We start from the raw sequence: 20,571 nt of genomic DNA, 5'->3' as shown, positions 1-20,571 counted from the left end.
CTGGGTCCCCTATCTCTTCTAAATCGACTCCTGTTTCTTCTTCTATCACATCAGACAAATTTTCACCCTCATAGAGGCTTTCAATGTATTCTTTCCACCTATCTGCTCTCTCCTGTGCATTTAACAGTGGAATTCCCGTTGCACTCTTAATGTTAACACCGTTGCTTTTAATGTCACCAAAGGTTGTTTTCACTTTCCTGTATGCTGAGTCTGTCCTTCCGACAATCATATCTTTTTCGATATCCTCACATTTTTCCTGCAGCCATTTCGTCTTAGCTTCCCTGTACTTCCTATTTATTTCATTCCTCAGCGACTTGTATTTCTGTATTCCTAATTTTCCCGGAACATGTTTGTACTTCCTCCTTTCATCAATCAACTGAAGTATTTCTTCTGTTACCCATGATTTCTTCGCAGCTACCCTCTTTGTACGTATGTTTTCCTTCCCAACTTCTGTGATGGCCCTTTTTAGAGACGTCCATTCCTCTTCAACTGTGTTGCCTACTGCGCTGTTCCTTATTGCTGTATCTATAGAGTTAGAGAACTTCAAACGTATCTCGTCATTCCTTAGAACTTCCGTATCCCACTTCTTAGCATATTGATTCTTCCTGACTAATGTCTTGAACTTCAGCCTATTCTTCATCACTACTGTATTGTGATCCGAGTCTATATCTGCTCCTGGGTACGCCTTACAATCCAATATCTGATTTCGGAATCTCTGTCTGACCATGATGTAATCTAATTGAAATCTTCCCGTATATCCCGGCCTTTTCCATGTATACCTCCGCCTCTTGTGATTCTTGAACAGGGTATTCGCTATTACTAGCTGAAACTTGTTACAGAACTCAATTAGTCTTTCTCCTCTTTCATTCCTTGTCCCAAGCCATTATCTCCTGTAACCTTTTCTTCTACTCCTTCCCCTACAACTGCATTCCAGACGCCCATGACTACTAGATTTTCGTCCCCCTTTACATACTGCATTACCCTTTCAATATCCTCATACACTTTCTCTGTCTGTTCATCTTCAGCTTGCGACGTCGGCATGTATACCTGAACTATCGTTGTCGGTGTTGGTCTGCTGTCGATTCTGATTAGAACAACCCGGTCACTGGACTGTTCACAGCAACACACCCTCTGCTCTACCTTCCTATTCATAACGAATCCTACACCTGTTATACCATTTTCTGCCGCTATTGATATTACCCGATACTCATCTGACCAGACTGTAACTGCAATGGGTTTCTTAAAACTTCCATGCTGTTGTCATTGGTAACTGAACTTCAAGACATTGTTTCCGAGCGGACTTCTTAGTACTACGAAGGAAAGACACTTGTGGTCGTTTCGAACTGACTGTACATTCGGCGGATGTTTTTGTCACGTAGGGGATCACAATTAAACTTTATACTAAACGCGCGTTGAACTTGAATTATAGAATCACTCTTAGAAAACAGTAGAACACAAAATGCTGTACGTTTAGGAGCAGTGATTTCCATATGTGGCGCTACAAGCTGGAAAACAACAAAGCAATACTTGTGTATACGCTTATTTAAAACTCTTCGAGTTACTCTTCAATCGCGACCTTGAACCAACACTCTCCAAGACTTAACAGTTGAATATATTAAACTTTATAACCGGAATCTTGTTTTGTGGACATCCTATATAATAAAATACGTAACTGAACGTAGCAGACGCGTGAAGCAGCCGTGTGAAGTCTACTTTAATTCTGAAGAATCTTCTCTTGCCGAAAATTCTGTTGTAAATGTATTTCGCATGGACGCCAGTGCGACAGCATAAGTGTCCATTCCCAGACGTGAAGATTAGTAGCAGGGACTACTGCGATGAATACTGGTACTGCAGAACATTATCAGTGTCATTGCTGATGAACATGGAAAAAAAGAAGAAAATAAAAATCGGTGCTGCCATATAATCAGGTCCTCTATGGAACCACTTAAGAGGCTGTTCAGCTTAACTGTTCAGCCTAACGGTTGCCTTGAACAGATCAGCGTCAACAATGTATTGCATTGCGTATTACTTGTCGGAGTCGTTTGGTATTTAACCTAGAACATTGGTAAAGAAGAAACTCTACACACTCTTCGCACCCGACAGCCCAAAAGACGACGACGGAAATTTTCCCACTTGAACGGTTCGAGTAAAGTATGTCATATCGATTACCTCTTTCGTTGCTACACTGATGACATCCTCTTTCGACTCAAAAAGCATCTGCAGGAAAAAAAAAATGTTACTGTTCCTCTGGAGGCCCATGAGTGGTTCCAGTATTATTATATGCAGTCACGACTGGTGCGGTGAGTTAGCACACTGGACTCATATCCAGGAGAAGTGAGCTTCAAATCCTCGTCCTGAAGTCACGATTTAGCTTCTGCATTGTTTCCCCAGAAAAATCAGTGTAGCGCTACACTCGTTTCCTTTCAATTTTGTATTCTCATTCGCAAATAATGGATCGGTCGGAAAATGATACAAATAAGCATGAACAAGGTTTCTTCAGTTCTACTTATTCGTGATCGTAGAACCATTTGTACGACCCAACAAGAAAAGCAGACAGACAAAATCAGCTATAGTAGAAAGTCATATTTCAGTCCCGCACCAGAAATCTAATTCTTCGGTAAGAGTGTGAACGAAAGACGAAGTGGAATACAATGAAAGAAGGACACCGGCAGGCGAGCATCGTGTTATATTACAAAGAGCGGGCTAAATCCAATAGAGATCGGATAGCGCACGTAGATCATCGCATGCATGGTCCAATGTGTTTCACATTACTTGTAACGTACAGTATAGTAGGTTAAATAAGACGTCTCTCAATACGAAGAGCAGAAAGTCTCGACTGAGTCTCAAATATCAAAAACTTGTTGAAGGGTCTGTGGTTTCTCATTCCGTTACGTTACACATTGGTTGATTAGAATACAACCTTAGCTCGTTCGCGTTTTCACAAATATTACATCATCAATGAAAGATTTAATTCATTCACAATTAGATGAAAGCAGTACAGGTCAGTAAGGAAGCGACTAGGACTTCTTCCATACTTTTTTTTCTTTTTGCATCCACTCATACCATCAAGAATATAAACGGAATGATGAGTAATTTCTGTTGGAAATGTTCTTTCTCCACAGACACCCAAGGCCGAAGGAAACACTGGAACCAAGGTAGATCTTCCAAAAACATATGCACAGTACAATTCAAGAGGCTGTCGAACTACAAGCCGTGTTGGACAGCATCAACACGATGACGAAAGGTACACTGCCGGAAAAGCCCGACCCTCTTAGAAATTATCCTTAAGCGAACAAATTTCTGACGACGCAGTTAAGACAAGGGATGCCCTACCTTGGTTCGAACGGCAGCAAAAATTGTCAACTTTATTTCGGAAACACATTATTTCGACTGTGTGGAGGATTTACTGCGAACTAAAATATTATCTTTGATGATTTATTTTCCCCAGTCCCTGAATCTATTGCATTCTGTGATGGGTAAAATTAATGACTTCGGGACTTAGTAACTCACTCACTTAGCGACCACTGCTTCGCTCGAGTAAACTATGTGAACCGCACAGATTTTCTTAAAATTTTTTGTCTACTGGAATTTTTAGGTTGTTCACAAACTACAGTACCTTCTTAACTATTTACGCAAATTTAGGTCATAGAAGCAGTCTCTTCCAAATGTACTTCTGACGAAAAAGCTATTCTGGTAGCTCGAGTCCAAGGTTTTAGTTGATTATCCCTATTGCATTCCTTTGGCTATATTGCCATAGAAACTTTCGTTCCGTAACACGCATTTATTTATATCCGAGACGTCAAATACAAGTTGACATACATTTAGCTTTAAAAAATTTTTCATTATCAAAACGTTTCCTTAAAAACTATCATCCCTATTTCACCCCCTAAGGGTTTGAATTTCCAAAATCAGTGAAACAGTTCTTTTTTTAAAATTTATAACAGGGAAAGAGAAGCCAAATGCAAATTTTCGAGATTTAGCTTTGAGAATGTTTTCATAACGAAATAATTTCATAACAATTTTCATTCAATTCTCACTCCCTTAGGGTGTTGAATTTTCAAAAACAGTGAGACACATATTTATTTATTTATGACGGAGAAGATGAATACACTAAACAGATTCAGAAGGATGTAGGCTGCAGTACATACTGGTTAGATGAAGAAGCTTGCACATGATAGAGTAGCATGGATAGCTGCATCAAACCAGTCTCAGGACTGAAGACCACAACAACACATGACGGAGAAGTCAAATATAAATTTTAATATATGTACCTTTAAAAATGCTTTAGTAGCTCTTTAATAACGATTTATTTTCAAAAAGTGTTTCACCCACTATTTCACCCTTTTTGTGGTTGAATTTCCAAAAAACCGAAGTATATATTTTTTATTTCTGACCAAGAAACCAAATACCAATTTTCGTACTTACAACTTCACAGTTGCCTTAATAACGACATATTTTTCACAAAGCATTTCATCCCCCTTGGGGCTGGAATATCGAAAAATTCGTTCTTAAACTACACCTACATTATAAGGTCAACACCATCCACAAATTGCAAATTTTTATCCGTAGTTGTTTGGGCTGGCCGATGATAAGTCAGTCTGGACATTGCCATTTACATGTAGAGATTTCAAGTGGTCATAAGTACTAGAAGTAGGATTTGCATTTAGATTTGATATTTTGACTAATTAAGTAATGTTTCAGTAAACTTGTGCCTCCAAAAGGAATAAAAAATGGAACAAAATTTTAACCTTCTGGAAGCTTTTGTATGTTCAGCAGCATAGAGATTTCACTCCTCTAAAATTTGATTTAACGTGGATTCGTTACTTACCCAGAGCGTCGTCGTTCTTGTAACGAGCGGTCGGCAGCTGCTTTAGCACGGAGTCTCTTGTACAGGGATGATCAGTCCCTACGAAGCACTCCTGGAAAGATACAGAAAGACGACCATGAGAGAACGATTGATTGTAGCTTGCGATGAATAAAACTAACAAAAACTTTCCAAGTAAAGTACGTTAGCTTTTCGAGACAAATCTTTTAGGAAATGCGTGATGGTATTTGTGTCTCGTCTCCAAGTAATGTCGCTGATTCTCAATTCACATTCTGGTTTCGATTTAACTTCATCATAAATATGGCAGAACTTCATGACATCTGTCAAAAAGATAGAGAACCACGCAGACTGTATCTTCAACTTGATCTATCAAATGTCTCGTATAAAATGCATAGCACAGTACTACTTTTTAATTTCCTATTTATTCCACCAGGTTTCGGTCTTGAACCATCATCCAAGCAAAAATAAAATAAAATAATAAAATAAAATAATAAGCTCTTAGGGGCATGTCATACGTGGTACAACACAAATTACCATCTTAACTGCAATGCACCCGTGCTCTAGGGGCGCCGGCACGGTAGCTCAGCGTGTTCGGTCAAAGGGTTAGCTGCCCGCTGTAATAAAAGAACTGAGTTCACCGATCAACAACGAAATAAAACGGATGTCTTACGGCGTCCGCAACGAGCCAATGCCACAAACGAAAGCGAACAAATTGAGATTTAAAAAAAGGGGGAGGTAGTGTCATTGATTCTTAATCAAAACGTCTTCGGTCCCGGGTTCGTTCCCCGCCACTGCCTAAATTTTGATACATAATCAGCATTGGCGGCCGAAAACTTCCGGCATACGAAGTCAGCCTCATTCTGCCAACGGCCTTGTCAAAGAGGGCGGAGGAGCGGATAGAGGTTCAGGGCATTCTCTTGTCCTAGGGGTGGGAAATTGCCCCTAAAGGAGGAAGAATCAGCAATGATCAACGACATGAGGATGCAGAAGGCAATGGAAACCACTGCATTAAAGACACGTAACGTGTATCCACAGGACATGTGGCCTGTAGATGAAGAGGTGTCATGATGATCTCTCCATTGGCAAAAGATTCCGGAATAGTCCCCCATTCGGATCTCCGGGAGGGGAGTGCCAAGGGGGAGGTTACCATGAACGTGGTTGGGAAACTAGAAAATCTGAATAGGAAAATGCAAAGGCTCAATCTAGATATAGTAGGGGTCAGTGAAGGGAAGTGGAAGGAAGACAAGGATTTCTGGTCAGATGAGTATCGGGTAACATCAACAGCAGCAGAAAATTGTATAACAGGTGTAGGATTCGTTATGAATAGGAAGGTAGGGCAGAGGGTGTGTTACTGTGAACAGTTCAGTGACCGAGTTGTTCTAATCAGAATCGACAGCAGACCAACACCGACAACGATAGTTCAGGTATACATGACGACGTCGTAAGCTGAAGATGAACAGATAGAGAAAGTGTATGAGGATATTGAAAGGGTAATGCAGTATATAAAGGGGGACGAAAATCTAGTAGTCATGGGCGACTGGAATGCAGTTGTAGGAGAAGGAGTAGAAGAAAAGGTTACAGGAGACTATGGGCTTGGGACAAGGAATGAAAGAGGAGAAAGACTAATTGAGTTCTGTAACAAGTTTCAGCTAGTAATAGCGAATACCCTGTTAAAGAATCACAAGAGCAGGAGGTATACTTGGAAAAGGCCGGGAGATACGGGAAGATTTCAATTACATTACATCATGGTCAGACAGAGATTCCGAAATCAGATACTGGATTGTATGGCGTACCCAGGAGCAGATATAGACTCAGATCACAATATAGTAGTGGTGAAGAGTAGGCTGAAGTTCAAGACATTAGTCAGGAAGAATCAATACGCAAAGAAGTGACGAGATACGTTTGAAGTTCTCTAACTCTATAGATACAGCAATAAAGGATAGCGCATTAGGCAGTACAGCTGAAGAGGAATGGACATCTCTAAAAAGGGCCATCACAGTAGTTGGGAAGGAAAACATAGGTACAAAGAAGGTAGCTGCGAAGAAACCATGGGTAACAGAAGAAGTACTTCAGTTGATTGATGAAAGGAGGAAGTACAAACATGTTCCGGGAAAATCAGGAATACAGAAATACAAGTCGCTGAGGAATGAAATAAATAGGAAGTGTATGGAAGCTAAGAAAAATGGCTGCAGGAAAAATGTAAAGACATCTAAAAAGATATGATTGTCGGAAGGACAGACTCGGCACACAGGAAAGTCAAAAGAACCTTTGGTGACATTAAAAGCAACGGAGGTAACATTAAGAGTGCAACGGGAATTCCACTGTTAAATGCACAGGAGAGAGCAGATAGGTGGAAAGAATACATTGAAAGCCTCTATGAGGGTGAAGATTTGTCTGATGTGATAGAAGAAGAAACAGGAGCCGATTTAGAAGAGATAGGGGATCCAGTATTAGAATCGGAATTTAAAAGAGCTTTGGAGGACTTACGGTCAAATAAGGCAGAAGGGATAGATAACATTCCATCAGAATTTCTAAAATCATTAGGGGAAGTGGCAACAAAACGACTATTCACGTTGGTGTGTAGAATATATGAGTCTGGCGACATACCATCTGACTTTCGAAAAAGCATCATCCACACAATTCCAAAGACGGGAAGAGCTGACAAGTGCGAGAATTATCGCACAATCAGCTTAACAGCTCATGCATCGAAGCTGCTTACGAGAATAATATACAGAAGAATGGAAAAGAAAATTGAGAATGCGCTAGGTGACGATCAGTTTGGCTTTAGGAAAAGTAAAGGCACGAGAGAGGCAATTCTGACGTTACGGCTAATAATGGAAGCAAGGCTAAACAAAAATCAAGACACGTTCATAGGATTTGTCGACCTGGAAAAAGCGTTCGACAATATAAAATGGTGCAAGCTGTTCAAGATTCTGAAAAAAGTAGGGGTAAGCTATAGGGAAAGACGGGTCATATGCAATATGTACAACAACCAAGAGGGGATAATAAGAGTGGACGATCAAGAACGAAGTACTCGTATTAAGGAGGGTGTAAGACAAGGCAGTAAGTAGCCTTTCGCCCCTACTCTTCAATCTGTACATCGAGGAAGCAATGATGGAAATAAAAGAAAGGTTCAGGAGTGGAATTAAAACACAAGGTGAAAGGATATCAATGATACGATTCGCTGATGACATTGCTATCCTGAGTGAAAGTGAAGAAGAATTAAATGATCTGCTGAACGGAATGAACAGTCTAATGAGTACACAGTATGGTTTGAGAGTAATCGGAGAAAGACGAAGGTAATGAGAAGTAGTAGAAATGAGAACAGCGAGAAACTTAACATCAGGATTGATGGTCACGAAGTCGATGAAGTTAAGGAATTCTGCTACCTAGGCAGTAAAATAACCAATGACGGACGGAGCAAGGAGGACATCAAAAGCAGACTCGCTATGGCAAAAAAGGCATTTCTGGCCAAGAGAAGTCTACTAATATCAAATACCGGCCTTAATTTGAGGAAGAAATTTCTGAGGATGTACGTCTGGAGTACAACATTGTATGGTAGTGAAACATGGACTGTGGGAAAACCGGAACAGAAGAGAATCGAACATTTGGGATGTGGTGCTACAGACGAATGTTGAAAATTAGGTGGACTGATAAGGTAAGGAATGAGGAGGTTCTGCGCAGAATCGGAGAGGAAAGGAGTATGTGGAAAACGCTGATTAGGAGAAGGGACAGGATGATAAGACATCTGCTAAGACATGAGGGAATGACTTCCAAGGTACTAGAGGGAGCTGTAGAGGGCAAAAACCTTAGAGGAAGGCAGAGATTGGAATACGTCAAGCTTATAATTGAGGACGTAGCTTGGAAGTGCTACTCTGAGATGAAGAGGTTAGCACAGGAAAGGAATTCGTGGCGGACCGCATCAAACCAGTCAGTAGACTGATGACCGAAAAAAAAAAAAAAAATATCGTGCACGACATATCGAAGCGTCTTAAACAAATGCCGTGCCCATTCACTGACAATTTGTCATTGTCCACTGAATTGTCCTCTGCTTTTTATAGGGTCAGTTGGTCTCTTTCCACTGAATGGGCTATAGCATTTTGCAGGATACAGCGATAGTTCGTTGTGCACAATATTTGTAACTTCAGTAAAGACGATACTGTTCTGTTATATCATACTCTTATATGAGACGTGAGGTTTTTTTTACATTTCTTTTTCCCTCGACGGAAACATGTCGAAATAAATAGTAAATTAAAAAACAACACAGTGCCAAGCTTATATATTTCAACTGTTGACTGTCACCTAAAAAAAGTCTTTGTTTTAATGTGTTCAGATACATTTTCATCGTTCAGAGGTGAGATGATACACAGTATTCTTCTAAATGATCATGAGTTACCGCAAGTAAGGGGTATTTCAGTAAAACCACATACTCACATCTGAAGAAAGGAAGGGTACTTAGCATCCCGTCGACGATGACGTCACTAGACACATGGCACGAGCTCTGATAGGATAAGGATACGGAAGCATTTCAAAGGAATCATCCAGGTATTCGCCTTATTCGATTACGGGAAACATCAGTACGGATCGCTGGCGATGATCTGACTGCCGAACTGGTTCCACCTTTTACGTTTCTCAGCGTTAGCAATCAGCTGTAAATGTGAAACGGAGAACTTCCGTTATTGATATCATCCATATTCTGTACCGCGCATCTGGAGCGTTTACAGAATATCCATCCCTTTTAATGTAACAATTCTAAACATATATATTTTTAAATTATTACCGAGAAATATCTCTCTTTCACTATTTACGTGTTTACAGAAAGTTGGAAAATTTTTCTGAATATCATTATATTGCTGAAGCTGCTCATTTCTCTTTTTTGACCACATTCAAGCTATCCTGTAGTCTTGCATGCGTACCTTTTCCTAGAGCAAAATCAGCAGTGGATTTCTTTTGGTTTTTTTTGCAGCAGAGTATACGTTATAATAGCTGCGTCACGCTGTTTTACCCGCGCACAGTCAATTATTTATAAAGAAATATTAATGCTGAAACTCACTATCCAAGCGCATGTACCATGCATCCGAGAAAAAACAAACTTTAAGACCATGGGAGAAGTTGACAGAATATACGTCACTCACAACTCACTCGTTTACATAAGGAAAAAAAAAACTAATTTCTACGCTACGCTAAACTTAATGTATTAACTTCATATTTAAGTTGCACGGACGACATGCTAGTCACGTTATCCATCTCACGAGAACAGTAGTAACGTTGACCATCCCACGGGAACTGTGACTTTCTTTGTGAATAAAAGGTATTATGTGTGTTAATTCAGCGCATAGGCTATTTCAGTTCCAAAGTTCACCCAAATCCGTTCAGCCGCTTCAGCATGTAGGAGTAACAAACATACTAACGACACGAAGAAAGAAAATAAACAATTTATAGTTTCGGTGAAGCGCAAATTTTATAATATTTGTACTTACAGCAATGTCATCTGGCCTAACGTTTTTGCCTGTTACCAGCTAATACACTCGCATATCATAATCAAATTCAGCCTCACTAGAAATGTGCCTCGTACTACGTGTAAAAGCATGACGTCTGTCTGTGTAACAACATTTAAATGATACCAGCGTTTTGAATGAGCAAGCATCTCAGAAGCTATATGATACACCTGAAGCTTAGCGGCTAAAATGCAATGGGCTTGTATGAAAGAATGGATTAAACGCTTTGAAGATTGCATAAACGCTGTATTTATTACTTTGAATCGTATTGTGCAGGAGACATTAAACAATAAAAGCATTTTCATAAACACCATACAGTTCATAAGTCAAAGATTAAATAGCTTTTTTTTAAAAGAGTAACTACTGTTCCACATTGCGCGTTATATTCTTCAAGTCAATAAACATCTTGCACTACTCATTTCTTCTAATAGTATGTGTGTTAATTCAGGGTATAAGACAATTCCATTCCTAATTTCTTCAAAACCTGTCCATCCGTTTCAGCCTGAAGGGGTAACAAACATACTCACACACACAATAATATATATGGGATAATAACACGTGTCATTTGTAAGTTGTACTCTAAACTACAAGTGCCTTTCAAGCCCGGGACTGTAACACAATTGAAGCTCTGGAACACACCTTGGAGTACGGGCTATGGAAAGCTGGAGAGTACAAATAAGAATAAGTAGACTCTCTGGACCGCTCCTTGACACTTTGGCGCAAAGTACCACACGCAAAGGGCCGGTGTCTTGGTTAGAGTCGTAGTGTTGTGATACAGTTCTAATGAATTCTCCTCTCTTTGCGTATATAATAGATCTAGTGTGATCACTCCATCTATTCCTAACAATCTGCTTCAGCAGAAAGGCTCTTTATTCGTCGTAACTTAAAGTTTCGTGTAATAAAAGTTAGTTCCTTTGAATATCTCCATGAAACTATGGATACATGAAAATACAACAGATGTCTTACTGAAATTGTAACACCCACCAGCTATTGTTCTTTTATCTTCTTATTCAATGTAAGACCCTTAGCAGTTTCAAACCAAAAGATTTATCTTCTGTACTCGTTGTACTGCATGTGTTCAGTTTGAGAAGTCGACTGCTTCCTGCTCCACTCGTTTTTTGAATTGGTGTTGTTCTGCATCAAAGATGATTCTATTTTATCAAGCCTAATGACGGACTATAATCTACATTGAGAATACGTAATGCGACAAAAGTGGAGTGGAAACCGTTTTCGTTTATAATTCTTTACAGTATGTAGCTTTTCCATGCTGAACAATTAATCTGACCTAGGAGAAAGAACAAAATGTACAAATGTACTTACAAGACATCTTCGTGCGTAGTATAAAATTACTCTGTTATCGCTGTTGGTCCACGCCCGGGTTCCCGGGTTCGATTCCCGGCGGGGTCAGGGATTTTCTCTGCCTCGTGATGACTGGGTGTTGTGTGATGTCCTTAGGTTAGTTAGCTTTAAGTAGTTATAAGTTCTAGGGGACTGATGACCATAGATGTTAAATCCCATAGTGCTCAGAGCCATTTGAACCATCGCTGTTGGGAAACAGCTTTTATAAAACGGAATGCTACCATCAATGCATCTGGTTTTCACATGATCACTGTTGTCGTGTTTTACGCTTTTATTTTCTGTTTAGGATTTGTAGAACCCAGCGGTTGATGTCGGAAAACGCACGGAAACATACTTCCGAATTAGAACACAACTATCACAAGGACTTTTTCAAGCTTCAGTCGAAGTACTGAAGTTGCCGTTTGGAACGGCGTTTTATTACGTTTGCCTAGGCAGAGCCTGCCCGCCTGAGATTTACCCTTTGCAACGTAAAACGTGGAGTTAAGGCGCGGAACGAAGGAAACTGGCAACGTCCTAAGCAAGGAAATTAAAGCAGTTGAGGGAACTTCTGGCGAGAAGAGCCGGCTAATAAATTCTCGTAATCCTCGTGCTGACGCCGCCAGAAAGGCGCGGAATTAATTTAATCTGCGGCACGCTCTGGCTACCTCATTCCCTGCACGTAGGGCAGATAAATTCCTCGGCAGCAGGTGCCCGCACCTTAAGTGTAATGGCACCGAACAGGAGAAGCTCATTCTTGGAGATATTCAAGGCGGAGGCGAGGCATCGTTAAGGGCTATGAGCTCAACATTTAGTGAAGGAGTGGTGGAAGTAACACAGAAAGTTGCCAAATTGATAACGCAAACTTCGTCTAAGGTAATGAAGGGCACTTGTTACAGAGTCAGCACCACTGGCATACATCTGTACATTGACAATTAACGTTTTTCGTAAGAGTACGTCAGCATTTCGCTGAAAGCAAGTAAGGATCCAATGCCAGGATGATGAAAAGTGAAGGGAGACAGTATCACAGAAAACTGATTGCAAAAATACGTTCGCAGTATACATGAGTACCACTAGCACATCATCACAATCGTAACGTGATGGTTCGGTGGTTGAGACACTTTAACATATTCTGAAGGACAGGAGTTCAAACAACCGTCCAGTTCGAAGTTTTCGCAGTTTCTCTCATTCGCTGAAGGTACAGAGGTGGTATTCTGAATCGAATAGGTTTAGAAATAACCTCCACAATTTCAATTCTGCATTGAGCTGAGGTCATTTTAGCTGATATTTTGATTGTTTCCACAACTGTATTCGTCAGCATATGAGGTGCATAACTCGTTTTCTCGTTGTCTGGACTCTATCCAAAAAGAGAATCAGATTTTTTCCCTTTCTGCTTGTCTGTTCCATAGCTTGTTTGTCGACGAAACAGTAAACAACTTATATTTGGGACACACAGAGCATATTTATCGTAGCTGTCAGAATTTCGTGTAAGATGACATTAAGTCACCTGCAAGCTCAAGAATCTGAAGATTATCATTTTCAATCAAAAAAGCTTGAAGAAACTTTCTTCGAATATTACTCTCAACGATGTTCGATGTTCACCGCATATTTCCTACCGGTTGCCACTGCACACACACAGTAAGTTTTTCTAACCATTGCTTTCGGTATAGTTTCGACTAGTCATACGTATTTGCAATCTTAGATAGTGGAGGAAGAGGAAGACGAAAAGGCATACATACTTTTTATTCAGAGCTGTTCACGAAAATTCATCTATAACTTCAGACTAAAAAATGAAATTACTACTCTGTTATTGCAGAAAGGGCAGAAACAATGAGCTGAACGATTACGAAGGAAGACGATAATTGGACGTTCTGTCGACAGCGAGGTCATTAGAGACGGAGCACAAGCTCGAATTAAGAAAAGATGGGGAAAGAAAACGGCCATGTCCTTTTCAAAGGAACCATTGCAGCATTTACTTGGAACGGTTTAAGGATATTATGGAAAAATCAAGTCTGAATGGATGGTACTTTGACCCGTTGTCCTTCCGTATGCAACTCCATTGAGCTAACCGCTGAGGCAGATCGCTCGGTGGATGGCCAGGCAGGGATATTGCCTTACAAGGGGAGAGCGCCTACTCCTCATCCCCGATTTCGTCCAAATTTATGGTATATGCAGCGCATGGGCATAAATGAAAGTGATGGAAGTGGGACCTCCAATGACGACGAGTTTAGAAAAAACATTTTTGGCATGGGCGTTGTGAGGAATGAGCCATTATGTTAGCGTAGTTTCTAGGCAGTTGTTGGTCCAGCAGGAAGAGTGCAGAACGGCAATCTCAGAATCACAAGGTCAAGTCTCTATGTGGGAACTTCTTTTAGTTTCTGTTTTTACTTTAGTTACACTGCAAATAAACCGAAATAATGCTCGACATATTGCATTTATTAATGTTCTCATAAACGCCTTTAACAAGAATATTTTGCCTAATGTGATGAAGTCCTAAGCACAGGAGAACAATTTTTTTCAGGAGGACAAATCCACAATTATAAAATAAGATTTTTCAAAATGAAGGATTATTTCCATCGTGAAGTGTTAAAGTGGCTGCCCCTCGAATGCACTCTGCTATTGTAAATCAGCCATGTATATTTTTATCATCAGGAAAGAATGTGATCAAAAGCCTTCAAAACCGCTCTTATCGCGAGAGAAAAAAAAATCACAACCCGAGAAGACTGCATAAAAATACATTCCGTTGCACACCACCAGCAACCCTCACAACTATTTGGCTAAATGATGCGTTGCATGTGTTTTGCTGGCAAATTGTGCTATGCGAGAGATCCTTTTATCAATGTAAACCAACTATGTAAACAACAATGTAATTGTATAAAAATGGGGCCTTCATAATGTCTGGAAGATGCTGATAGAATTGCTGCTTCCCCGTTCACCGATGAATAACAACCAAGCACGTATAAATGACTCCCAGTAATATAATAAACGTATTTAATTTTATGTCCGAAGTTATCGTGTACACCTTGAAATCGCTTAATGAAAATTTATTTGGAATCCCAAATTTTCCTTTGCTTCTTTTCCTTTTGATGCCCTTTATGAAAATATTAAACACAATAAATTGAACACTATTTCGCTTTATTTGCAGTGTAAGTCACATATATGAAGTAAAAAGTTTCCGCACTGAGACTCGACACGACGACCCTCGGTTACCATTCTGTGCTCATTCCGCTGCGAAAAGCCACTTCCGGGAAACTACGCGAACATGCCTCGCGCTACTAGCACTAAAAACGCTATTTTTTTTGGTAAGGGTTTGGCCATCTGGAACTTCCACTTCTGTGATTTTCATTTCTGGACAAACCCTGCCTATTTCATAGATTTGGACGAAACCGGTGATGAACAGTGGGCATGGTCATCTTGTTCGCACTGCGCGAAATCAGTCGATCTCTATTCACTAAATACATACATTTTGCCACCAAAGCTTCTTTAGATAATGGATTAGTTGAATGACACAGGATACTAAATATGATAATTAGGTAGTTTAAGTAGGCTGTTTAGGTTTTTTATTGGTAACGCCGCCGCCAAGTAGCGCTCCGTATGAAAATCACTGGCTATGCCGTGTGCAGTCAGTGGCTGGTTTGCATTGTTGTCTGCCATTGTAGTGTTATATATATATATATATATATATATATATATATTATGACTATTAAGGTAAATACATTGTTTGTTCTCTATTAAAATCTTTCATTTGCTAACTGTGCCTATCAGTAGTTAGTGCCTTCCGTAGTTTGAATCTTTTGGTTAGCTGGCAGTAGTGGCGCTCGCTGTATTACAGTAGCTTGAGTAACGAAGATTTTTGTGAGGTAAGTGATTTGTGAAACGTATAGGTTAATCTTAGTCAGGGCCATTCTTTCGTAGGGATTACTGAAAGTCAGATTGCGTTGCGCTAAAAAAATATTGTGTGTCAGTTTAAGCACAGTCTTGTATAAATTTTCTAAGGGGACGTTTCATATGTCGACCCTTAGCCGAGTATACCTCACTGGAATCTTCTGATTTTTTTCTTGTAGTTTGTGTAATTAGTGTAGATTTTGTTTATTGCTAGCACGTAATTGTAGAGAGCATCTCCTTTGTAGTTGTAGTCTTTCATTGTTGTACATTAAAACAGTTGTGGCATGCATGTAGATTTGCACCAAGTATTTCGCAGCTGCGCTTGCAATTAACTGGATATTATTTGCTATGTCAATGTGTTCTCTTATTTTTGTTCTTCAAATTATGTTTTTCTGTGTTGTGTGAAATATTGTGACAATAACGGCGTGTGAAAAACGTAATACTAGGCTACAAAGTAAACTGAGAAATGACAGTGAAGACGAAAGCAGTGTGTTAGCGCCACCCTGTAATGAATTAACTAATGTTCAAAGTAGTAATTTGGTAATAGTGCATAGGGAAATGGAGCGGGCTGCAAATAATGGTGTAGACAGTGAAACAATTAGTGAACAGGGAAGCATTATCGATCGATCGGTCGGCAACAGCTCGAGTCAGGAATCCGAAACGACAGGACACAATCTAGGAAATACTGTACATTCAGTTTTTGCGTTCTCGCCGTTTTCTGAAATAAGTCAAGACACATTTTCTGCTCGTCAAAATGTGAATGTTGCCGGTGCAGATGCACTGCCGAAAAGCATAGAGGAACAGATTCCAGACACTAATACATTATTATTGCAAATAATGCACCAAATGAAACAGAATCAGAGACAAACACAGCAAAAGCTTCAAATGTTAGACACAATGGAACAAAATCTTCAAAAGTTAGACACAATGGAACAAAAGCTTCAAAAGTTAGACACCACACTTGAACAAACACGTGAATATTTAACTAATGAGTTACATAACATCGAATCGAAATGTCAAAAAGTCTGTAATGACGTAAAAACACAAATTTGTGAGCATTTCCAACCTATTTTTTCGTGGCATGAAACTGTATTACAGAATCACGAAGCAGCCACAAAAGAACTGCAAACTATTGTTCATGAAAATCATGAGACCTTGCAAGCTAAAATTGACTCAGTTGCATCTACCGATTCGATTACGAAACTTGCAAAAACTCCTTCGAACTTAAAGGACACAGTAGATACTCTGAAAATTGGTTCAGAAAGACACACAGTGGAAATAATTTCACTATCGGATAAAGTCGCCGAACTTTCAGATCAGTTCACTAACTGATCTACAAAGGTAGATGATGATCTGAATGACACAAAACCTGTAGCCTTCACTGACACTGAAGAGTATGAACAAATTAGAAAATTCAAACAGAATCAAAATCAAATCAACACACAGTACAAAAGAGAAATGCGGGAAGTACAAGATCAGTTGGCTCAAGTAATACAAGAATTACATATTTCAGAGGACATTCGCGCCCCAGGACGGTAAGAGGGACATAGCAATACAGAACAACCACAAAATAATAACACAGGGCATTTCGGAAATTGTGAAAGAAATTGGCAAGGTACACTGAATTTTGAGATGGAACCGCCGAAACGATGTAACAATGACCGACATGCGACTCGCCGACATGATGATTTTATGCGACTCGCCGACATGATGATTTTGACTATAAGCTGTTCATTACTACACGTAAATTCAAAACATTTAAGAATTCTGGCAACGACATTCATCCACAAGCGTGGCTTCATCAATTCTCTCATTGTTTTCCTCCCAACTGGTCATTAGAACACAGATTAGAATTTATGTGTTGCTACTTGGAGGATGAACCAGCTGTAAGAATGCGATCGGTCATTCACGATTGCCACAGTGAAGGAGAATTTTATCATGCCTTCCTCTCAGCATATTGGTCTCAAGCTACATAAGACCGAGTAAAACATGGCATCATAATGATGAAACATTTCGAACAATCTGAATTTTCCAGTCTTGTGAAATATTTTGAAAACGTGTTGCACAAGAATCAGTACCTGTCAAACCCATACAGCCCCTCAGAACTCATCCGAATTTGCTTAATCAAATTACCGGAACATTTACGGCATATTATTTTGGCAGGATGTTGCAAAGACGACATTGAACCTTTTCAGGGACTCTTACAAGAATTAGAAATTGACACAGACAGGAAAACAATCACTACTGGTCACATCCGTCGCAATTCCGCGATGAAAGTAATAATAACTGGACACGACAAGTCTATTCTCACAACACAAATCGTGACGAAAACAGACACCACCCATATGACAACCATTGGCAGAGTAGCAATAATTACAGAGAAAGATCGCATTTCCGCGGTAATCACTATCACAAAGACAATCAGAGAAACAGACAATACGGGAACCAAAATAATTATTATCAAGGGAGACAGAATAACTTTAAACGCAACGGTCCACCACGCAGATACGATTACGAAAGAAATTCTCCACCACATGACCCACAAACAAGAAACTATGTAAACTACCGGCAAAACGACAGACCTGAATTTCATCAGAACTGGCGAGCTTCAAACAGGGCAGGGCCTTCTCATCAAGGTGAATTTGTGGAAGTTAGGTCTCCTAATCCCGATAACGGCGCGCGCCAACAAAGAGACAATGACTCGCACCGCAGGCAGCCACGTGCGCCGGCTGGATCAGAGGATAATAACAGACGCTAAGCTTGAGAAAAATTTTACCATTCCTTTCCGACGTATACAACATGATAATTGCTTCGAAGTGGAAACTCTGCGCACTAGAAAGAGTAAAGGTTTACACCACATTTCACATGTAAAACCGTTTATTGAAAGATAATCTGCTTTTTAACTTTGTCTTTGCCATAAACATTTCACTTCACATTTCTAGTATGCTTTGTCACACTGAGAAACTGTAAACATGCAACAATGTTTTGAAGTTAACTATCCAGTCTAGAACGTAGGGAACATTTTTAAACAGAAATTACGAATGCATTGTTATAGTGAACAGGTGAGACAGTGTTGTTATTTGTACATTATTGCTTGTTAGTTGCACGATTACGTAGCGACTATAAGGCTTACATACTGTTAATGAGATTTTAATGCAACATTTTGGTTTAGTTGAAAAGACATTCTTTATTTGAAGTACTTTCTGTGAGATTAAAGATGACTTAGCATTTGGTTTCTTTTATAGCTACACGATTATATCACGACGCTACTAATGTGTGACACAATTTACATTGTGCTTTTGCGGTGTATCTGTTTTATATCTGCACAGTTTTTCTGAATTCTTCTGGAAAGGAAAACATATTTTAGTAGTAACTTTTTGGTATAGCTATAATGAGACAGCCTTTTCTGTAGCACAACAATACGTTACAGTACAGTACTTACTTCATCACGGCAATAAGCGTATTAACTACGATATCTATACGCAAAGCATTTCACTTTTGTTTATCATGAGGAAGTACATTGACTTATTGCAGAACTTAGCTTTCGGAGGACGATAACTACGACACTTCTACAGAGATTATCTTACAACAAGACGCACAGTTTAGCGCTACAGTACATGTATTTGAGTGATTAATTTTGTACTTAAAACATTTATTTTTAAAGATATTTGAAGTACACTGATAAAATGGTTTTCCGTGATACATTTCATTCCATTGCTGTAATCTGTAAAACCTGAGGATATAATTACATTAATCCTCAGGGGGATACACGCCTACTTTGTGTACCATGTGTTTGGCAAGCACAAGGAGCCCTAGCTAATATGGTATTTGCTTATACAACTTTACACATCGGTACCATATTTCTCTAACACATAAATTACACAGCTATCTGGTTATTTACCTGAGACAGACAAACATTTATTTTACTACGTCAGTAATAGATGTTTATGTAATTATACGGTTGGATTACTTCACACTTACGAAATTGTATTTTGTCCGTACTTTGTGAACTGTTCATATTTTTTTCGGAACCATTGTGATAATATGAGAGATTTGAATGACATATTTGGTATGGGATCATGATTTTTAAAGTATGTTTGAGGCAGATGACACTTTTGACATGAGCAGAGAATTTTTTTTAGGTTTTGAAATTATTGGAAGAAGCTACGACGATTTTGAGATTTGGCTGTGGTTTTATGATGTTATGATGACGATGTGTTTACGCTGTTGCGGTATGTTTATGATCAATAAGTTGATGTTATATGAGTTATTTGATTATGCTACGTATCTGTTGTGATGAAATATTGAAGAAGTGTCGACGAATAAGGTAAGGAATAATGAGTAGTGGTTAGGGACTCTGGTTTGTGAAAAAGGTGGTTGGAAACCAAGAATCGTACTTTAACAATTATGAAATGTATGTAAATGGGTGAATGTATTACAATGCCGACGAAAATTTTTTGGACACTGTTATATTTATAGGATTTTATTTTCTACACATTTGTAACGCAAATTCTCAACCTTTGAAAATATTTTTATATGAGACTGTCACTGTAGCGGAAACTGCTGTCGTAAATATTTCAGTAAGAAAGGTAGGTGACCGTGACATAATGCGTTGCGAGCGGCCAGGTGTGCCAGCCGCCTTGAGAAAAAGTCATTAGTGTGTGCCTTTCAGAGGCACAGGTGGAGAAAAAAGGAGGCCATTAACCTCGCTATTGACATTCCTTTGTAGAAAGCATCGCAAATACGACAGGCCCAAACTTGAAAACATATGATTGCACTGTGAAGCTCTTAATTTATGATATTTACTGAAATGAAATGATGAGAAACATTTTATATCTATTGTCTTTCTAGCTGAGAGATTGCTCATTTTGTTTAATATCCAGTTTCTATCTGCACTGCAGCATTTGTTAAAATAAAGTTTAATAGATGTACTAATATCACTATTTTCTGTCTACAGACCCAGTAAAGAATCATTTCATGATGTACTTTCTTAGAAAAGAGAGCACAAATAGACATTTCCCTTCACAG

At 39.3% G+C, this 20,571-nt stretch overlaps 1 protein-coding gene across 1 annotated transcript in view; it reads right to left on the bottom strand.

Moving 5' to 3' along the window:
- Positions 1-20,571, bottom strand: part of LOC126336978 (ubiquitin-conjugating enzyme E2Q-like protein CG4502) — a 630,639-nt gene that overhangs the window by 402,582 nt on the left and 207,486 nt on the right. The window contains exon 2 of the mRNA XM_050001211.1: positions 4,829-4,919. The gene's annotated coding sequence lies outside the window, so the exon portion shown is untranslated. The remainder of the gene's footprint in view (positions 1-4,828; positions 4,920-20,571) is intronic.

The sequence above is a fragment of the Schistocerca gregaria genome, chromosome 2 (genome assembly GCF_023897955.1).
Source record: "Schistocerca gregaria isolate iqSchGreg1 chromosome 2, iqSchGreg1.2, whole genome shotgun sequence".
NCBI classification, from domain to species: domain Eukaryota; kingdom Metazoa; phylum Arthropoda; class Insecta; order Orthoptera; family Acrididae; genus Schistocerca; species Schistocerca gregaria.
This window is presented reverse-complemented; position numbering and strand designations above follow the sequence as displayed.